At 33.5% G+C, this 20,252-nt stretch overlaps 2 long non-coding RNA genes across 2 annotated transcripts in view; one reads left to right on the forward strand and one right to left on the reverse strand.

The window, feature by feature from the left end:
- Positions 1–4,155, forward strand: part of LOC141385574 (uncharacterized) — a 100,996-nt gene extending 96,841 nt beyond the window's left edge. The window contains exons 3-4 of the long non-coding RNA XR_012406208.1: positions 1,160–2,159; positions 3,114–4,155. This is a non-coding gene — a long non-coding RNA (uncharacterized lncRNA). The remainder of the gene's footprint in view (positions 1–1,159; positions 2,160–3,113) is intronic.
- Positions 993–19,833, reverse strand: LOC108190098 (uncharacterized). The gene is made up of 3 exons (XR_012406209.1): positions 19,527–19,833; positions 1,440–1,705; positions 993–1,329 (listed from the first exon to the last, which is right to left on the reverse strand). It is a non-coding gene; the product is annotated as an uncharacterized lncRNA (long non-coding RNA).
- Between the last annotated feature and the right edge of the window lie 419 nt (positions 19,834–20,252).

The following is a 20,252-nucleotide window of genomic DNA, read 5'->3' on the forward strand; positions in this document are numbered from 1 at the left end:
AAATAAACAGAGACCAGGGGGGGCCAAGTTGAAGCACTCACTCTGGTCCCCCAAGCTCTGCGCTAGTTGGGGAAATTCCAAATAAACCAAAACAAACCATTACAATTGGCTTAAGATTGGCAAGCAAAATTTTGGACATTGCAACCTGCAGAACCTGGGAAAAAAATTATTAAATAATAATAATTCAGGGAGGCTTATAATTATATATATATATATATATATATATATATATATATATATATATATATATATATATATATATATATATATATATATATATATATATATATTTATATATATATATATATATATATATATATATATATATATATATATATATATATATATATATATATATATTTATATATATATATATATATATATATATATTTATATATATATATATATATATATATATATATATATATTTATATATATATATATATATATATATATATTTATATATATATATATATATATATTTATATATATATATATATATATATATATATATATATATATATATTTATATATATATATATATATATATATATATATATATATATATATATATATATATATATTTATTTATATATTATTGTATGTGTTATTGTACTATTATATTGTATGTGACAACAAATAGTGCTGTTTATTGTAAATTTGGATGAGATGTCATCAATAATTTATAGAATAAAACTAAAATTGTAATTATATCTACAACTATATATTTACTAATCATAAATCTAGAGAAATTGAGAATTTTCGAGTCTGTACAATAAAATGTTGCCATTTACAGCACTATTTGTTGTCACATACAATAATAAAACGAATTAAACTTGTTTTAAAACATGTTTAAATTCATTTTTATATGACACAATACTTTAAGAAATCCATATTAGTATTAAGAATTTATATTTTAACATTTTACTTAAGCCCATACATAATATATCCAAAGAAACAGGTAAAAGACAGTATAAAATAAAACACATTAACCCAAAACACACCAATTTATGGCATTTCCAGAGAATAGTGTTAAAGTGTTTACATTTTCAGAGCTGAATACTTCTAAATTTTAAAGATCACATTGACAGGTTATAATTTATAAACAAAGAATATTGTTGATTTATATGCTTTAATTATTGTGTTTTCTGTCCACTAGTGTGAGGCACCTGCTCTTCGAGTTTTCCCCTTTTCTCACAGAGATGGACACAGAAGCATGGACGTGGATCCGACAGCTTCCCCGCAGTACTAAATAATTGAGAGGGCTCTCAGCTGGCCTGGAGAACTTATTAACAGGGGAAAGCAAGCAGATGGTATGAAACTTGTCATCTGGCAAAACAACACAAAAAAGTATGAGAAATTAAGTCAAGCAGTCATCACTCCCTGTGTTGCACTACTAATGCATACACGTCCTCCAATGCGTCCCGTACAACACTCACAGGAGCTGGGATTACTGTCCGTATTCCCTGTTCGCTTCTGGACGCCTCGCTCCTCGTGTCGGCATTAAAGTTTCAAGCGGCGCGTGGCTGAAAATTGTGAGACGGTTGTTCTACATGCTGGGATCCCTGAAGAAGCAGTGCTGGAAGGCAGCCATGGGCAACAGCGTGTCACAAACGCCGGGTCTGTTGAGTCTCCAGGTGCTGCTCAGGAAAAGACTCATGTTTGGTTAGCACCTACAGGGACCCGCAGCGTGTTCACTTCCCTCCTGCAGGAAACAAATTGATTGTGTTTTACGAGAACATTCCTGTTCTTGAAGCACTTCTAATAGCTGAGGAATCTACATAACGATATCAAAGTACATTTTTAGGTGTAATAAAACAACAGTTTCTTATTTTTTAAGTCACCTGAGTGATGGAGGGCAAAACATGCAGTGCAGACCTGTCAATTTCACATCTTACAAAAGAAAAACAAAAGTCCTTTCAGGCAAAGGCAAGGCAAGTTTATTTATATAGAACATTTCATACACAATGGCAATTCAAAGTACTTTACATTGACAAGAATTAGATAAACAAGAAAGTAAAAATTATTAAAACAGATAAAAACAGAGTAAAATGTGTTAAAACAGGTTTTTTTAAAAATGAAGAAAAAAAAGACAGACAATAGTGCGATCTGTCAGGTGTAGCATAGTGCTCATTCAGTAAAGGCACAGCTAAACAGATGTGTTTTCCGTCTTGATTTGAATGTGCCTAATGTTGGAGCACATCTGATTATTTCTGGAAGCTGATTCCAGCAGCAGGGGGTGTAGTAACTGAAGGCTGATTGGAATTTTTAATTCACTTGATCCTAAAGATCTGAGTGATCTGTTGAGTTTGTATTCAGTGAGTATATCTGTAATGTATTGCGGTCCTAGGACATTTAGTAATAATACTTTATAACAATATTAGAATACTTAAGTAATAATATGTCAAAATCTATTCTGAATGTAATTGGGAGCAAGTGTAAAATCCTGAGTACAGGTGTGTTGCGTTCTGATTTTTCGGTTCCGGTCAGAATCCTGGCCGCAGCATTCTGGATGAGCTCCAACTGTCAGACTGTCTTTTTGGGAAGGCCAGTCCAGTAATCCACCTTGCTGGCCATAAAATCATGAACAAGTTTCTCACTGGAAACAAAGCATCTAATTCTTGCAATGTTTCTGAGATGATAGTATGCTGATTTACTGACTGCTTTGACATGACTGTTGAAACTCAGATCTGACTCCATAGTAACACAGAGACTCTTGACCTTATTTTTTGTTGTTTGACCCTTAGTGCCGAGGTATGCATTCACCTTGAGAACCTAATTCCATTCCCAAATGCAATGACTTCTGTTTTCTCATTTTTTTAAAAAAAGTATAAATAAGTATACTTAGTAGTATTGTTTGTGTAGTGGGCTATAAGTTTACTACAGTTTAAAAGTGTTAAGTTAACTTTTACAAAAGTGAGTAAAAATATTGCTTTAAAGCGATTAGTCGACTTTGAATGTGTGAAAAGTGTTTTAAAAGTAATTTTTTATTTTTTTTATGTAAAGTTAACTGACCAAGGTATATTGGGCATAGTGTTAGAGCTGTAGAAAATGTTGTTTGGTCAGAGAAAAATCCCCACAATTTACAGAAGTCTAATACATCGTAACATCAGATTAGGTGACTGCTTTAAAAGAAAAAAGAAAAATGATTAAACAAAGGCACTATAATTGTAAAAAAAAAAATCAGTGTAACATTCATTCATTCATTACATTTTCGTTTCGGCTTAGTCCCTTTATTATTTCAGGGTCGCCACAGCAGAATGAAACGCCAACTTATCTAGCACATTTTTATGCAGCGGATGGCCTTCCAGCCGCAACCCATCTCTGGGAAACACCCACACACTCTCAATTACACACACACACACACACACATACACTCACACAATACGAACAATTTAGCCTACCCAATTCACCTGCACCGCATGTCTTTGGACAGTGGGAAAACTGGAGCACCCGGAGGAAACCCACACGAACGCAGGGAGAACATGCAAACTCCATTAGTGTAACAGCTCCACATTATAAAAGGAATTTTTTAACTCCCTTTTGTAACTAATCACTTTTATTAATGTAATGAATGTGCTTTAAGTAGTTTACTTATAAGTGCATTATTTTAATACTATTTGAGACTTTAAGTGCTTTAGATTTAACAGTTAACTTTGAGTCCAGTTGAATGTTTCATTTGATACAATAAAAAATACAATGTTTATTTTTAAAGCACTATTTGAAACGACTGTATTTTACCAAAGTGCTATAATATAATAATAAGGCACAAAAGAGGTACAATAGACAGCAAGAATTAAAAAGGCTGAATGAGCAAACAATATTATCAAATTTAGAAACACTGCAATGAAAAGCAACAATAACGGCAGAGATCAAAGAATATTAAAGCAAGAGAAAATTGCATAATTATTTTAAGCAGACTTGAAGGCTGAAATAGAGGAAGTCTTATATGCAGTGGTTGACTGTTCCAGAGTTTTGGACCATCACTAGCAAAAGTAAAATTGTCTTGTTTTTTTTTTGGTTTTTTGTAAATATATAGTTGTTTAGACATGGTGAATAGATACTAATCAGAAAAGAAAAGAAGAATGTTTATTATTATTATTTTCTTTGCAAATTCAAAAGCATATAGAAAATAAATGTGCTTGTCCATTCTGTATAAAAGACAAATGACAATGTTTATTCCACCATCACAAATTGTGGATTTTTTTTGTAAGTAAAATAAACTAATTTGGTGACTTAGCACTGTCACCTCACAGCAAGAAGCTCGAGTCCCGATTGGGTCAGTAGGCATTTCTGTGGAGTTTGCATGTTCTCCCCATGTCTGCATGTGTTTCTTCCCAGGATCTCTGGTTCCCCCATAGTTCAAAGACATAGGTGAATTCAGTAAACTAAATTGGTCATTGTGTGTGTGTGTGTGTGTTTGTGTGATTTAGTGGATATGGATGTTTTGCAGTACTGGGTTGCAGCTGGAAGGGCATACACTGTGTAAAAAATATCCTGGATACGTTGGTGGTTCATTCCGCTGTGGTGATCCAAGAGGGACTAAGCCGAAGAAAAATGAATGAACAAACAAATTTAAAAGATTTAAAACTCTATTTATGAATGTTTTAAAGCATCAGAGATTACAGAGAACATACATTAACCCTTTATTGGGCAAAGAGTTGTACCTCATATATATATATATATATATATATATATATATATATATATATATATATATATATATATATATATATATATATATATATATATAGTAAAAAAAAAACTATGTAATAATCTATAAAGAGTTTAACACTTTAGAATAAATTAAAATGATCTTCATTTGTGCTCTAAATAATAAGAGGGTGAGTAAATACTAAATAGCATTTTCATTTTGGGGCAAACTTTTAACTTCACCATGAAATTTAGTTAGTTGTACTCATAATGTTTGGTAAATCTCTTCACATGTATATAGTTTCCATCATAAAAAAGGATCACTACTTAATCAAATATTATTATATTAATAATACTTATTATTAACCAGACAAAAATGAAAGCCAGTAGAATAAAGTAATGTTTTTCCTCCCAGGTGGGCACACTTAGCATGTGACGTCACATGTAAAGTATCGTGCCAGTGCAGAAACTCCATCAACACATACCAGTCATCCATTGTGATTTAGGGCCTTCCTTTTAATTGCAATTCAGATCATGGCAACAGTTCATGTAAAGTGGCGGTTTGAAAAGAAAGCCAGCCATGATGCTGACCCTGCTGTGCTACAACTAACCTTCGGAATAATTGCAATGCACTCACTCCAGCATAGTTTGGTTTACACCCATCCACAATGGTGCTTATGGAAATATCTCCATGCGTGGCACACATAATATCTCTTAATTAAAGAATAATTTCAAATGTCCACAATGCTGTTTTTCAGCCAGACACGAAATGGCTCTTCTTGTCCCGAGAGACTTGAAGTGGTGTTTTTTTTTATATATCTGACTCTGGCAAAAGTGAGCGTGTGTTTTCATTATGTAGTGGGCCACGAGGTTGCTAATGGATTTGGGATTTTTGATCGGCATTGGTGTATACTGATTTAGTTTGATTTGCGTTGAAAGCATGCTGTTTTTCACTTACAGATATACTGCTGTAAACTACGATTTAAAATCATGAACTTTCGTGAGGTTATTTCTGTAGATTATGCCATCTTCATGTCAGGTTTTTCCTTTTACAAACTATTTAATTAAGCTTAGAAACTCAATGCCTCTTGTATCATAAGCAGAAAACATTCCTTTTACACTAATAACAGACTATAAACCGTCAGATAATTCACGTACACTGTAAAAAGAAAAAAAAAGCAAATGAACTTATCTAGTATACCTAACTTACATAACTTATATCAATCAGACTGACTTTAAAATATTAAATTAAGCTTTGCATAACTTAGCTGAAGTTGAAACCTGATTAAATTAGCAAAATAAATTAAAGTAGCACAAAACACATTTGTAATCATTACTTTTTGTCATATATTTTTTGTGTACTACTCTTTGCTTGTGAAAAGCTGTTTTTTATGGAGCCAGATCAGTCTCAAAAATGTTACATTTACAAAATAAAATTCATAAATCCACAAAATTCAGTTTATAAGTTCAAAACACAATTCATAAATACAAAACATGATTCAAAAATACACAAATCCCATTCAGAAATTTAAAACGTAATTAAAAAATAAACAAATCCAGTTCATAAATTCAAAACACTATTCATAAACTCACAAATCCAATTTGTTAATTCAAAATACGATTCAAAAATACACAAATCCAATTCGTAAATTCAAAACACAATTCAAAAATACAACAATCCAATTCATGAAGCAAAATTATTTTTGATTTTTACTTGTGAATTCATGAATTGTGTGTATTTTGTAAATGTGAATTGTGCTGTGAATGTATGAATTTTATTTTGTAAATGTATCATTTTTGAGACTGATCTAGCTCCATAGTTTTTCATGTAGTTTGTAATAATAGCAGGAAAAAAGATATTCCACCATGTTTTGTTGGCTTTAAAAAAAACTTAAATAAGCACAGTATTTAGCAAGGCTGCTTTGATTATGAAACATCAATGTACTATGACCAACTAATCCATCCAGTCTTGCCTGGAATGGCACATAAACATAAACACAATCTAATGTATTTTGGGATATTTAAAGAGCTGTATGAGTGGTCAGAGTCAGGGACATGTCAGAGTTTGTACTCATGAGGCCTGACAAACAGACGAAGGTTTTTGCATGGCAGGAAGCCTTTTAGCCCACTTGTGAAAAAAACAACAACACTAGTATCTCTTCAGCTGCACCTCAGAACCTCTGCCGTTTCTTCAAGGTTAAATATTCCTTACCATGTATTTGTAGTATATATATGTGCTTCATTTATTTAGTTTTGTAACGAGCATACAAGGTTTCTTTTTGCATAGAACCTCGATGATTTACTGTAATTCCTCAAGAATCATAAGCAAAAGTCATACACATATACATTTATGAAAAAAAACATTATAATAAATTCTTGAAACTTTGAAAAATTGCAAGATTCATTGGATATATTAGACATATGTTTGTTTGAAATTTGACGGTTTTTTTTCCAACTGGTTTGACACAATTTCTGAAACATCTTACTTAAAATGCAAAACTACACAGCAAATCTCCAAAACCAGAAGCTGTTTCTCAGTCTTGAACTTGTTTTCAATTGCATAAAACACTTTTTTTTTTAAAAACTTTATACACAACTCTACCTAAAACACAAATGTCTAACAGGAAGCCACTGGCTTTCCTTTTCCAAACACAACCAAACAAAATACTACACCTATTCCCCAGGTCACACACACACACACACACACACACACACACACACACTGCTCTAATGTGGAAACAATTTTTTTTTACTAATCACTAACTGCTTTAGCCTAGGCCAAAGGTGACGAGACGCTGGGCTGTTCTGGGCCGAAAAAAACACCCGTCCACAATTTGTAGTTTTGTGCCTAACACATATTCACCTTTTCTAAATAGTAAATTAGAAAAGAATAGAGGAATTATTCTCAGCCTGGCTCTGTAAAGTGTATGATGGCCAGCCCTACAGTATACCCGCATGATGCTTCTCCAGGCAATGGACACTTTTTTTCCTCAGACCCCACACATACAGTTGTGTTCTTAACTGTATTCTGGGGCATATACTTTTTCTTTACATATGTTCTTTTACATATATGGTTTTGTTGTATGCTACTGTATGCAACAGTAATGTTTGGCCTAATAAATAGTTTGTTTTTACATGTCATTGGTGTTTACAGTGTACCTGTTACTTTCTGTTAGCTTTCACCAAAGAACACTGTATTGAAATGTAGCTTTAAGCCAATGACAGAGCACAGAGCTTTAGATTTAGAACAACAGTGTTTACATGGTGTACCCAAAGATTTACTATTATGAAAAAAAGGGTTTGCCATTTGATGCAAATGCTTCATTCAGACGTGTGCTTATGGCATTTTGAATGCAGTGTTACATTTTGAAGGAGATGTGAGGCATTTTGCATTTTGTGTGTGCAGTTTTGAAAATTGTGTGTAGACTTTTGAAAGAAGGTGACGCTGTTTTAAAAATGTGTTTAAGCAGTTGGAAAAAACACATATACATAAATGAATACATGGCACATGAATGTCATTGTATGCTCTGAATGACAGCATTTTTGTTTAAACTTTAAAAAATGCCATCAGTAGTAGACAGAATAAAACAAGAATTACGTTTTAATGTTTTTATTCTGTGACAAAAAAATGGAAATTACTGAACCTACACACAGGAGCCTGATAAAAATGCTCATTTTTGAAGAAAATCTTAGATGGCATTAAGAGGTTTTGTTTCAGTTTTTGTTTCAGTTTAGGTTTTTTTATCTGAACTCTTCATATATATATAACTATGTAATACCCTCCAGTAACACCCAATTATTTTTCCAGTGAGTATTTCAATAAGAGCCTTATAAAAACCTTTAAATAATAATAATAAATAATAATAAATTAAATTGTTCTCTATTTGTGCTCTGAAAGACAAGAGGATGAGTAAATAATAAAAGCATTTTCATTTAGGGGTGAACACCTTTACCCTGAAATTTAGTCCGTTGTATTTATAATGTTTGGTAAATGTCTTCACATGTATATAGTTTTCATCATAAAATGAAACAGTACGTAGTACTTACTCAAATATTATGATATTAATTATACTTATTATACATTTTTTTATAATTTATATCATATATTTTTTACATTGATGTTTTTTTATAATTTATTTTATCATTTATTTATAATAATTTTATGCTCTGAATGACAGCATTTCTGTTTATATTTTAAAGAAATGTCATCAGTAGTAAACAGAATAAAACAAGTTGTTTCAAGTTGCTTAATTAAAAACCCTGGAACTAGCCACAGTTCTGGATTGTTATTGTGAAGTTAAAAAAACACTGTTTTTTGTTCTCACAATCTGCTACAGAGTGTATGTCAAGACTTTCCCAAGGCAAGACTTCTCAAGAGTTTAGCAAGAGATTCTCAGGGCAACTGCGCAGGTCGTCATTAATTTGGTCCACTTTAAAGCAGCAAGAGAGGAAGAGGCCTGGTAATCCTTCGCTATCTTCAGGTGTTTCGTTTATGGCAGTTACTATGGAGACAATCAGCAGACTTACTGATGTAGCCTTTACTTAAAAGCTGTCATTGGGGGAAAAGTCCATTTGTAAATTTGCCTCCAGCATCCTCAGAGGGACAGACCCAGCTCCCCTTACAGACTCTCTTAACTATCAGTCTAAACATAACATTTGTCAGCATGTCATTTCAGCACCTTAAAGCAATTGCTTCAAGTTTTTCTAACATGGCTTTAGAAGCCAAAGGTGAGAAGCAGAGTCCTTTTTTTCCCCCAACAGGAGAATGTCTGTTCTTTATCAGGCTACACTCGCACATTCATTTACCAGGAACCAAGCAACTGGACATTGATAAAGGTTTGACTGATCTATCAGGATTAAACATGTCTTTTAAAGGGACATTCACTCAAAATGAAGATTCTGTGCACCTTTTACTCACCCTCAGCTTTGCTCCAGCCACGACTCCTCGACATTTTGCATGAGAAACTACTGTGGAAGTAATATTCTAGGCAGCTCACTATGGCTGCATTTACACCAGTACGTTTTTGTTTTAAAATGAAAATCATCCTCTTTCAGACTGGCATTTTTACTGTTTTAGAAATATAAAAATGATATGACCATTCATGTTCACTGGGCATGCATATACAGCTGAAGTCAGAATTATTAGCCAACCTTTGAATTTCTTTTTTTTTCTAAATATATATATTTCCCAAAGGATGTTTAAAAGAGCAAGGAAATTTTCACAGTATGTCTGATCATTTTTCTTCTGGAGAAAATTTTATTTGTTTGATTTCAGCTAGAATAAAAGCAGTTTAAAAAATGTTTAACACCATTTAAAAAAATTTATTATTTGTAATTAATTAATAGCTGAATACATTTAAGTTTACACGTATTTACACAAGTAAATGCATAGACATGATGGGCTAAAAATCTGTGGAAATCTGCAGATTTCTGCACTCGCAGATTCTGTGTGGGCCTAGTCATAATAATAGGTCAATGGTCATATATGTCATATAAAAGAAGTTTGAAGAATCAAGGATGCGCTATAATCCAGAAAACCAGCTAAAGAATGATTGTGGTAGCCATGCCTCTGTTTTCAAAAGTTTGCATTTCAGGCCATCTATACTGAAACACAACACCAGCGTTTCCAAAATAAAACCAGGTCTATGGCTTTTTTTAAATTGCTCCATTTTCACAGATAGAAGATGCTTAAGTAGTGTGCATGCCGGACAAAAGCATAATAAAACTTGTGGTATTTAAAATGACATTGCATTTGTGTAAATGGCACCTGCAGTAAAGAATATTTTTTTGACATGATACATGTCAAGCAACCATATGACTTAAGGTGAAAAAAAATCACGTTTGAGATTTGTACTTTATTAGCTTAATATATCTTTAAGAATTTAAATAATGGTGTGTGTGTGTGTGTGAGAGAGAAAGAGCGCTCACGCTTGGTAAAAAAGTGAAAAGTCTAGTCAATGATGATGTAAAACAGACTATTTAACATAATCTGATTATTTTTGGATAGGTTCTTGATGTAAAAAAATTATTATATTGATTTTTTTAAAGTGCACAGTAGAAATATTTAGTTAATATTTTGTTTTAAAAGAGGTAAAACAATTGAAGAAAATTAGCAAATAATCAACCATTTATTGCCAATGTGTGAACACTTTGTAATCATGTAATCCATAAAAAAAATTACTTTCCAAAAAATGTTACAATGAAATTTCCCCACAACTCACAGAAATCTAACACACTTTCAAATTAGTGATTAGTGATTAGTTTACTTTAAAAAGTGAGTAGACCTGTTCCCTTGAAATTATTAAATGAACTCTGTGCAAAATTGTAAAAATAAAATAAAATAAAATTACTTTGTCAACTTAGACATAGTTAATCCAAAACTGAAAATTCATCATTTCATTATTTACTCACCCTCAACATGTTCTATATTGTTTGTTTGTTTTATTTCTAACTATGGGAGTCAATGTAACAAGTTTTTAGCTTTCTTCAAAATATCTACTTTTGTGTTAAACGAACTAAAGAAACTCTCAAAGCTTTAAAACCACTCGTGAGTAAATTTTGAATAAATGTTCTTTTTGGGTGTACTTGGGGAATACTATAACTTTAGTATCCCTCAAGTTACAACGGGTCTACTCACCTTTTTAAGAAAATGTATAGATTTTTTTACAGTGTAGTTAGAGAGCTATCTAAAAACAAAGCAAATTAGTTTATTATTTAAAGTCAGTTATGAGACACCCCTATAATTAATCACCCTAAATATTTTATATTAGAAAATTAAAATGCAGCAAAAAATTATTTAAAAACCAACTGTTTCTACATGAAGTGACCGTCCAGCTGTAGACCACCTCCAAACTCTCATGTGAGAAGATGAAGACAGTGTTGATTCCCAGCACTGCTCTTATGGCCAGTTGTTATGTCTGACGTCCAGCTGTTGCCTTCATCTGCTGCTTGACAAGGCTTTGAGACTAGACAGCAGCACACACACACACATGCATACACCCGGACTTAATGTACCATCCATTAGTCTAATACAACCCTAATACTGTTGTTTGTTATAGATATCCAAGACACATAAAGCATGCATATGATATTTAGTAAATAAATGATCTCTGCCACAGCATGGCATTTGAAGTCCATTGTAAATAAACATTTGTCTTTATTTATAAAAGAGCAACGCAAAGTATTTGAGCATTTCATTAAATGATAAATACTCCATTTAGAAGATGGATGCAATGCCGAATATTCTATTTAAATTGTACATTATCTTGAGAAACCAAGTGATTTCATTTACTACCTTTATTGATATGACAATACAGATATTAAAGACAGATGTCCACAGTTTTGAGTTGAAGAGTAAGATATGAAGCAGATATCAGTAAATCGCAGCACCATCATCCAGTCTTCCATTTGACATTTCAGATTCAACAGTCCTGTGCGCATATACATAATTGCCCCAGCAGTAATAGTGCTTCTGCATTAACCAAACACCATTTCCAACCACATCAGTCTTTTTTGCTGAGAATTTTCTACTTAGTCTGATGGTCTGATTCTGAATCAAATGAGGGAAACACTCGACAAATGCAAATGCATAAGATTGAAGCACACCAGACTATAACCTTTTAGTGCTCAGAAAGTTATTCTCATATTTTGAGTCTCGAATGAGCTCATTTGAACACAATTTAAACCAAACTGTTCAAGTTTGCTGCATTACATCTGATTTCATTTCCATTTTGTATAAGTTTGATGTTAAAGTGCATATTTGGGTGTCTGTGTCAGATCTGGTGTACAAAAGTATTTACATAGAAAAGCATATTTTAAGATTTCAAATAATGTGAAAATAAAATATCAAAATATGAGTGAAATAATGCCTTATGGGCGATTGTATGTGTTTTATGTGAATTACTGATCGCACAAAATTTAATAATAATTAAAATACATTTCATTTGAATTCGCCTCAACTCAATGACACCGTACAATAAACAAGAGCAATAACACAACAAGAGAAATAATGAAATATACACAGCAATAGTGCAGATAAAATTAATTAAAGATTAAAAGCCATCTTAAATAAGTGGGTTTTGAGTCTTAATTTGAATGATGTGAGGGGGTCAATGTTTCTGATGGCAGGTGGTAGTGAGTTCCAAAGCCACGGAGCAGAGCAGCTAATGCTCTGTTGCCCATAGACGATAGATGAGCAGAGGGAACAGACAAGTGGAGGGAGGAAGAAGATCGCAGGGTGTGAGAAGAAACAGAAATGTGGATGAGGGCAGACAAATATGAAGGGGTGAGAATGTGAATGACTTTAAATGTTAACTTCAAGATTTTAAGATCAATTCAAAAATGAACCGGTAACTAATGAAGCTGCTGCAGGACAAGGGTGAGGTGATGAGAAGAAGGGGTTCTGGTGATGATCTGGTGATGTTCTGGACCAACTGAAGCTTATGGAAGGATTTATGAGTGAGACCAAAGAGAAGGGAGTTGCAGTAATCTAAACAAGATGTGACAAAGTTATGGACAAGAACAGCAGTGGCATGCGGGTAAGAGAAGGGAGAGGGTTAATGTTGCGTAGGTGGAAGTAAGCAAACCGGGTGATGTTATTGATGTGAGAATCAAAAGATGGGGTGCTGTCAAGGATGACACCCAGACTCTTAACCTGTTTAGATGATTAAATAGAACAGTCATCATTTGAAAGAGAAAAGCTGTCAGTTTTGGAGAGTGTTGATTTGGTCCCAACAAGCAAAACCTTAGTTTTTGAACTATTTAATTTGAGGAAGTTAAGAGAAAGCCAGAATTTGTTTTTTGCTAAAGTTTTTTTAATTATAGAACGTTTTCTGAAAACATTACACTCAACATTACTCCACCCAAGATAAACAAAAAATAGAGACATCCTTGAAATATAGATTTAAAGACTTTAATGTTGTTGATTATTTAATACATAATGATGTAATGGTTAGTGCATCAACATTTGGAACAATGCTGTCCAAACTTGGTCCTTGAGGGCCGGTGTCCTGCAAAGTTTAGTTCCAACCCCAATCAGACAAACTTGGGCTAGCTAATCTCTTACTAGGCTTTCTAGAAAGATCCCTGCAGGTGTGTTGAGGCCAGTTGGAGATAACATCTGCAGGACACCGGCCCTCCAGGACTGAGTTTGGACACCCATGGTATAGGAGCTCATGCTGAACAGCTTCAAACTCACAGGTTTCCTGTTCAGTCTCTTTCATATCAATAAAAGGTGAAACACACACACAAATAATAATAATAATAAATACATAGTAGTGACAAATAGGTAAAATCTAGTGATTTGGAAATGCACTCTAAACAATTACTGGTTGCCTCAAAATTTTAGTTGAATGAATTTAATCTTAGGAGTATTGTAACTAAAATTAGCTTTGACTTAAAACAGATTATAACTCAAAAACAAGTTTTGGAAAGAACTTGGATTAAAGACCTTGGTTTAACTTTAATAAGTTATGATACTTGTTGATTGTTATTTTTACAGTGTACACAACAACAATTAAAGAGTATTTTGTGATTGCACTTAAATGTTTTAATTTGTTATCAAATGAAATATTAGGCGACACGATGGCTCAGTGGTTAGCACTGTCACTTCACAGCAAAAAGGTCACTGGTTCGAGTCCCGGCTGGGCCAGTTGGCATTTCTGTGTGGTGTTTGCATGTTCTCCCCTCCGGTTTCCTCCTGGTGCTCTGATTTCCCCCACAGTCCAAAGACATGCGGTATAGGTGAATTGGAAAATCTAAATTGGCCGTACTGTATGTGTGTGAATGTGAGTGTGTATGGGTGTTTCCCAGTACTGGGTTGCAGCTAGAAGGGCATTCTCTGTGTAAGACATATGCTGGATAAGTTGGCAGTTCATTCTGATGAATAAAGGGACTAAGCCAGGGGTGTCCAAACTCGTCCTGGAGGGCAAGTGTCCTGCGTATTTTAGCTCAAACCTGCTGGAGCTAAACTATCCAGGACCAAGTTTGGACACCCCTAAAGTAAGCGCTTAATGTGTTTTGTAGGAATACACTGTATACTGAATTACATTCTACTAGCATATGTCATCTGTGATTCATTGTAAAAATATAGGATTTGCATAATAGTCCTTAATGTTTATCTAATTATACTGGAACTAGCACAGGGCTTTGATAAAATAAACATTGTGACCCTACCCATGAGTTAGTTACAAAGTCTAATGTTATTTATTTATCCTCAGCCTCAACGGCAATCAATTAATCTGTGTGAATAATAATCAAGTCAACTAATTATCCAGAGGAGAAAGATTAGCCTTCCTCTGACACTCGCGAGTCACGTCCGCTCAAGTCTGCTTCTTCAGACATAATCAATATCTGAAACTTCTTTGATGAATTAGCTACTGGTCATCAAGCAAAGTCTCTCTTTTATTTATCGGTCAGCAGGCTATTTCATTTAATGAGGTAAAAAGAACTGTGGTTTTCAAAACTGTGACTAATCTATCAGGATTTTACCGTCTTTTAAAGGGTGAGTTCACTCAAAAATTAACATTCTGTCATTATTTACTCAGCCTTTACCATTTGTGCAAATGAACACACCCATATCCAGTTGATTTTTAGCAAAGAAATGTCAAATAATAATAATACATAAATAAATAAACAATTAAAATACTGTACAAGTGATTCAGGCGGATGACACAGATAGTTTCTCCCACAAAGCAATTATGTGGATTTATAAGACTTGTAATATGCTGTAGCAGTACACATTTATGTTATTGTTGTTTTTATTAGTCCTTTTTGGACTATGAGAGCCATAGTTAGAATAATCAGTCATTATATGACTAAAATCTTAAAAATATACAGCTGAAGTCAGAATTATTCACCCTCTTTGATTTTTTTTTTTCTTTTTTAAATATTATTTACTGTCATCATGGCAAAGATAAAATAAATCATTTCATAGAAATGAGTTATTAAAACTATTATGTTTAGAAATGTGTTGAAAAAATCTTCACTCCGTTAAACAGAAATTGTGGAAAAAGACTAAACGGGGGGGCTAATAATTCTCACTTCAACTGTACATACATACATATCTATCTATCTATCTATCTATCTATCTATCTATCTATCTATCTATCTATCTATCTATCTATCTATCTATCTATCTATCTATCTATCTATCTATCTATCTATCTATCTATCTATCTATATATATATACAGTAGTGGTAAGTAAGTTGTTAATTACAAATTACATTATAAAAAGTGTAGTACTTGTTTTCGTACAAGACATATTTTTGGACTACTTTTGGATTACTTTAGTCCTAACTTTCTTGCATTTTTATTTATTTGTTTGTTTATTTATCGGTTTGTTTATTTATTATGCCTATACATAATCCTAAAGCATGGATCACACATGAATGAATAGATAAACTGGCTACTGGTTTCTATCTTGTGTTTTTGCAGAAGACTATTTCATTTAATAAGGAAAAAGAAAGAAAAAGAAAAATCTGTAAACCAAAGTCATCTTGATCACAATTCTTTCAGTTCATGGACACAATATGTCTCATTCGGTTTCCTTTTAATTACTGGTAATACTACCAGTTCTGTTTCTGTTGATAAAAATGTACCATTGTAACAACGCGTGATGACCCCACTGCCATTCACATGTTGTTGAGGCTCATTGTGTGTGAGATGTTTTGATGAAGCCAAAAACCCACTGCAGCTTTTCTGAAGAGCTGAGATCACGAAAACAATCTTGAGGTCATTCTAAGGTGATCACCATTCAAAGCCACAGCCATCTTTCTCTGTGTTTTCCACGCGCACGCTTTTTCTTGCTCTATTCATCATATCAGCTTTAAGGAACTGTCACTGTTGCCTTTGTCATTTGACACACAAAGGAGGCTAAAATGTACAATTCTTATATGAGATGCTTCAAGTATGGAAATCATGAGAATCTACCGTTTTCCATCTTTGGGGATAAATTATATAGACACTTTAAGATGGATAAGAGATAGCAATGCTAAGCCTGACAGTCACATTAGCAGCTGACAGTGAAAAATGGTTGATTCTTGATATGTCTCCTGTCAGCGAACAGAGCATTCCTAAGGTAACAATCATATAGATGGATTTGCCTAAACTCATGGCTACTTCTCGCTGATTTAATAGGCTTTGGATCTCTTCTCTGCTTGACTAAAGTATCCGGCTTAGTTTGATGTACTGTAGATGTTTGGCTTGTTTGTGTTTACATTAAGCAGCTCTTAATGCACACATAACATTTGGATTCCTCATCGGCTTAAACATGTACAACATAATCTAAATTCCTCACGGCTGTGGATCTAAATGCAGTCAGCATCTTATTATAAAAGAAAGAAAAAATCCCGGTTGATAACAGCGAGGGTGATGTTATTCTGTAATGCAAATGAGTATGCTTATATACAAATGCACATGACACTTATTGTATTTTCAGAAGAAAAAAGAAAGACAATGTTAGTGTGTGCGCCTCCAAGATGGTTAACGTTTCTTCATGAAACCATTGATGCCAATAAAGGCTCTTTAGTTTCAAAAGTGTTTGCTTCATGAGGAAAATAAACAGTTTAATATTCAATTAAACATTCACAATTATTAAGAAAAAAGTCAATATCTACAATAACAAGCAAGTCACACTAAACAAGTCCTTGTAGCTTAGTAGCGTTGTCTAAAATGTGACTATTAGAGATTTTTTCAGAGTGGGTGTAACAATAAAGGCGCATGTTCATAGGGTGTATTTGGCTGACTTCAGAAAGAAACCCAAAACACATAAATATGTATAATTATCTCAATTATTCTCATGGACCTTTTTTTCATTACAAGGGCTTTTTGAGTGGGGGGAACAGCAAGGCAAAACAACAACATAATTAAACCCCCCACACACCCCCACCCAACCCCATCCCACCAACCCACTGCCCCGTCATATTTAGATCAGATTAGCTGTCCTCTCTGCGGTCTGCTGTCTATCCTGCATATACTGTCCATTGTCTGACACCAGTTTTTTTTTTTTTCTGATGCCAGCTCGATTTATTTGTTTATAGAGTTTTTGCATATATACATACATATATATATATATATATATATATATATATATATATATATATATATATATATATATATATATATATATATATATATATATATATATATAAACTAGATAACTATTTTAACATTAGTTATAGTTTATTTTAGATCGATTCTGAACTAAGAAAATTGACATATTAGTAGGCTATCGAAATAAATATATAAACAGCTCAAAAACTAAACCATCCGATAAAGCGTTGTTTTTGAAAAGAACGTGCTTTGAAAAGTGACGCTTTACGCATTTTCACGCACAGAAAATGTTTGAGAGGAAATCTAGGCGACAGTCTGGCATTAGTCCATTTAGTGGTTGTGTGGTGAACATCACGCAGAAGGGCATCTTGATCTGTGCCCCTTTTGTTTTATACGCGCCGTGGCCGCCTGGATGCTTTCAAGCAGCCGAGTTTTCGTGATCAGATTATGAATTGTACTTAATCCTCCCCGATCTGCCGACGTCTTTCTTGGTTCAATATTACTAATGTACATTCTATTGGCTGCTTTTGACAGATGTCTAGATCTCTCTCAATCCGATTCCGCATAATACTTTCACTGCCATTAAATCCACACTGGTTGGCCTCTTTGGGACCCGGGCTTGCTGAGGACTGGCGGTGCACTTGTTCAGCCGGGGCAGGGTGTGCAGGGCTGCGGGGGCATTGCTTGATATTTCCGCCGTGAATCATGCGTTTGCACACTCAGCGGCTTGCTTTTAGCAACGCAGTGATTTCCAGCATTTTGCGCAAATCGATAAGAGGGAACCATAAATCTGCCAGCACGTCAAGACTAATCTAAATAATGGCTCAAATGGAACGGAACATTTCTCTTTTCTCTTTTTTGTGCAAACATTTCGTATCCAAAAAATATATATTTGCCAAAGCCGTACAAATAATATCATAATTAGACTATTATTATTATTAATATTATTATTATTATTAGCCTATTATTATTATTATTATTAAATCATTTGGTATTATTAATATTAGTTATTAATAACTATAGACTGGCCTACATTTAAAAACAATAATTGGCCTATTATTATTTGTATAATTTATATAATTAAAATTAGTAATAAAACATTAGCTACTAGTATTATAGTTGAATATTCTTAATTAACTCAAATCCAGAAGAGTACAAAAATATTTAGTGGACAACTCATAATAATTATTCCTTCTTATAATTTTAAGTAGCCTATTCTTCAATTGTTAACTTTGTTACATTCTAAAAATGTATCCTAATTATTATATAGCTGTAACAAGGTAAACCAGGCTAATAGCTTATTTACGCGCACTTGAAAGCCGTGCGTGGTATTTCTGGTTACACACATGCAAACAAAATATGAAGCCTATTTTCTCTTGCTAAACTATAATAAAACTAGAGAATTAAAGAATAAGATAAAAGTATAAAATATTAATATAGACTATGTTATGTTTAAATAATGAGTCGCGTGCACTGTCAAATTATATCAATTTCAGACCACTGTTTTAAAGTGCATGGAAAATAAACAACATCAACCTAGTTGTTTGTTTTTTCCACAAAAACAATAACAAAAAGAATAATAATACGCGCAAAAAAATATTCAAACAAAAACCACCAGGGTACACATGATTGAAATATTGAATAACGTTTTAATCTAAACAGTTTCGTGTAAGAAGACATAAAATAAAATTAACTAAAAGCGCGTCTTAACTGAAATAAAAAATAACAAAAGCGATCAAAATACCAAAAAGATGAAGATACGAATAATGTCCTCAAAGTCAGAAGCAAAAAATCTCTACTCTCTAGAGGCAGGCATACATACTGTGATGAACGGGAGCCGGTTTGGCTGCATTGGTGTCCTCCTGTTTTCACAAATGTCCCGAACAGTCGTTGACAAGTCGTCTTGAACGGCCACATAATTTGTGTCGTGTGCAGGTGGCCGATTGTGTGAATATCCGACAGGAGCATCTCTATGCTGAAGTCTCACTCCAATTAGGGTCCCCTTTAAGAATTTCATGTTGGCCACACTTGCAGTGCCAACAGCCGCCTACATAAAAACAAAAACACCAAGCGCTTGGAAATATACTTTTTTGCAGCTGGCTTTAATGTAAATGAGCGCAAAGAGCAGTGAAAGCAGAAATGTGCTTTTAGGTGACAGTGGTGTGTGTGTGTGTGTGTGTGTGTGTGTGTGTGTGTGTGTGTGTGTCATGAAGGAAGTGCTATATTTCCCCCTGGTCAGAAAGGCAAAACATTAAGAGAAGGTGTTGTAACAATCGATTTTGGCATGAATTTGCTTGATGTGTGTTGTCGAAATGAAAGTCTAACTGCGACCTTAATGCTAAAAAGCAGATTGGGGTTATTAGTTTGTCACTGGAGCGAGCTCTTCTGCCATCTAGCGACTCAGAAGAGAGAAGAGGCGATGTTCAGCTATTACATTTATTCTGAACTACTCTACTGCCATCTAGTGTCATTCAGTAGAACCTAATCTAGAGGATGAAAAGTGTGTCCGTTTTTTTTTTTTTGTTAATATTTATAAAATCTTTGATTT

The sequence above is a fragment of the Danio rerio genome, chromosome 5, assembly GCF_049306965.1.
Source record: "Danio rerio strain Tuebingen ecotype United States chromosome 5, GRCz12tu, whole genome shotgun sequence".
Lineage (NCBI taxonomy): Eukaryota > Metazoa > Chordata > Actinopteri > Cypriniformes > Danionidae > Danio > Danio rerio.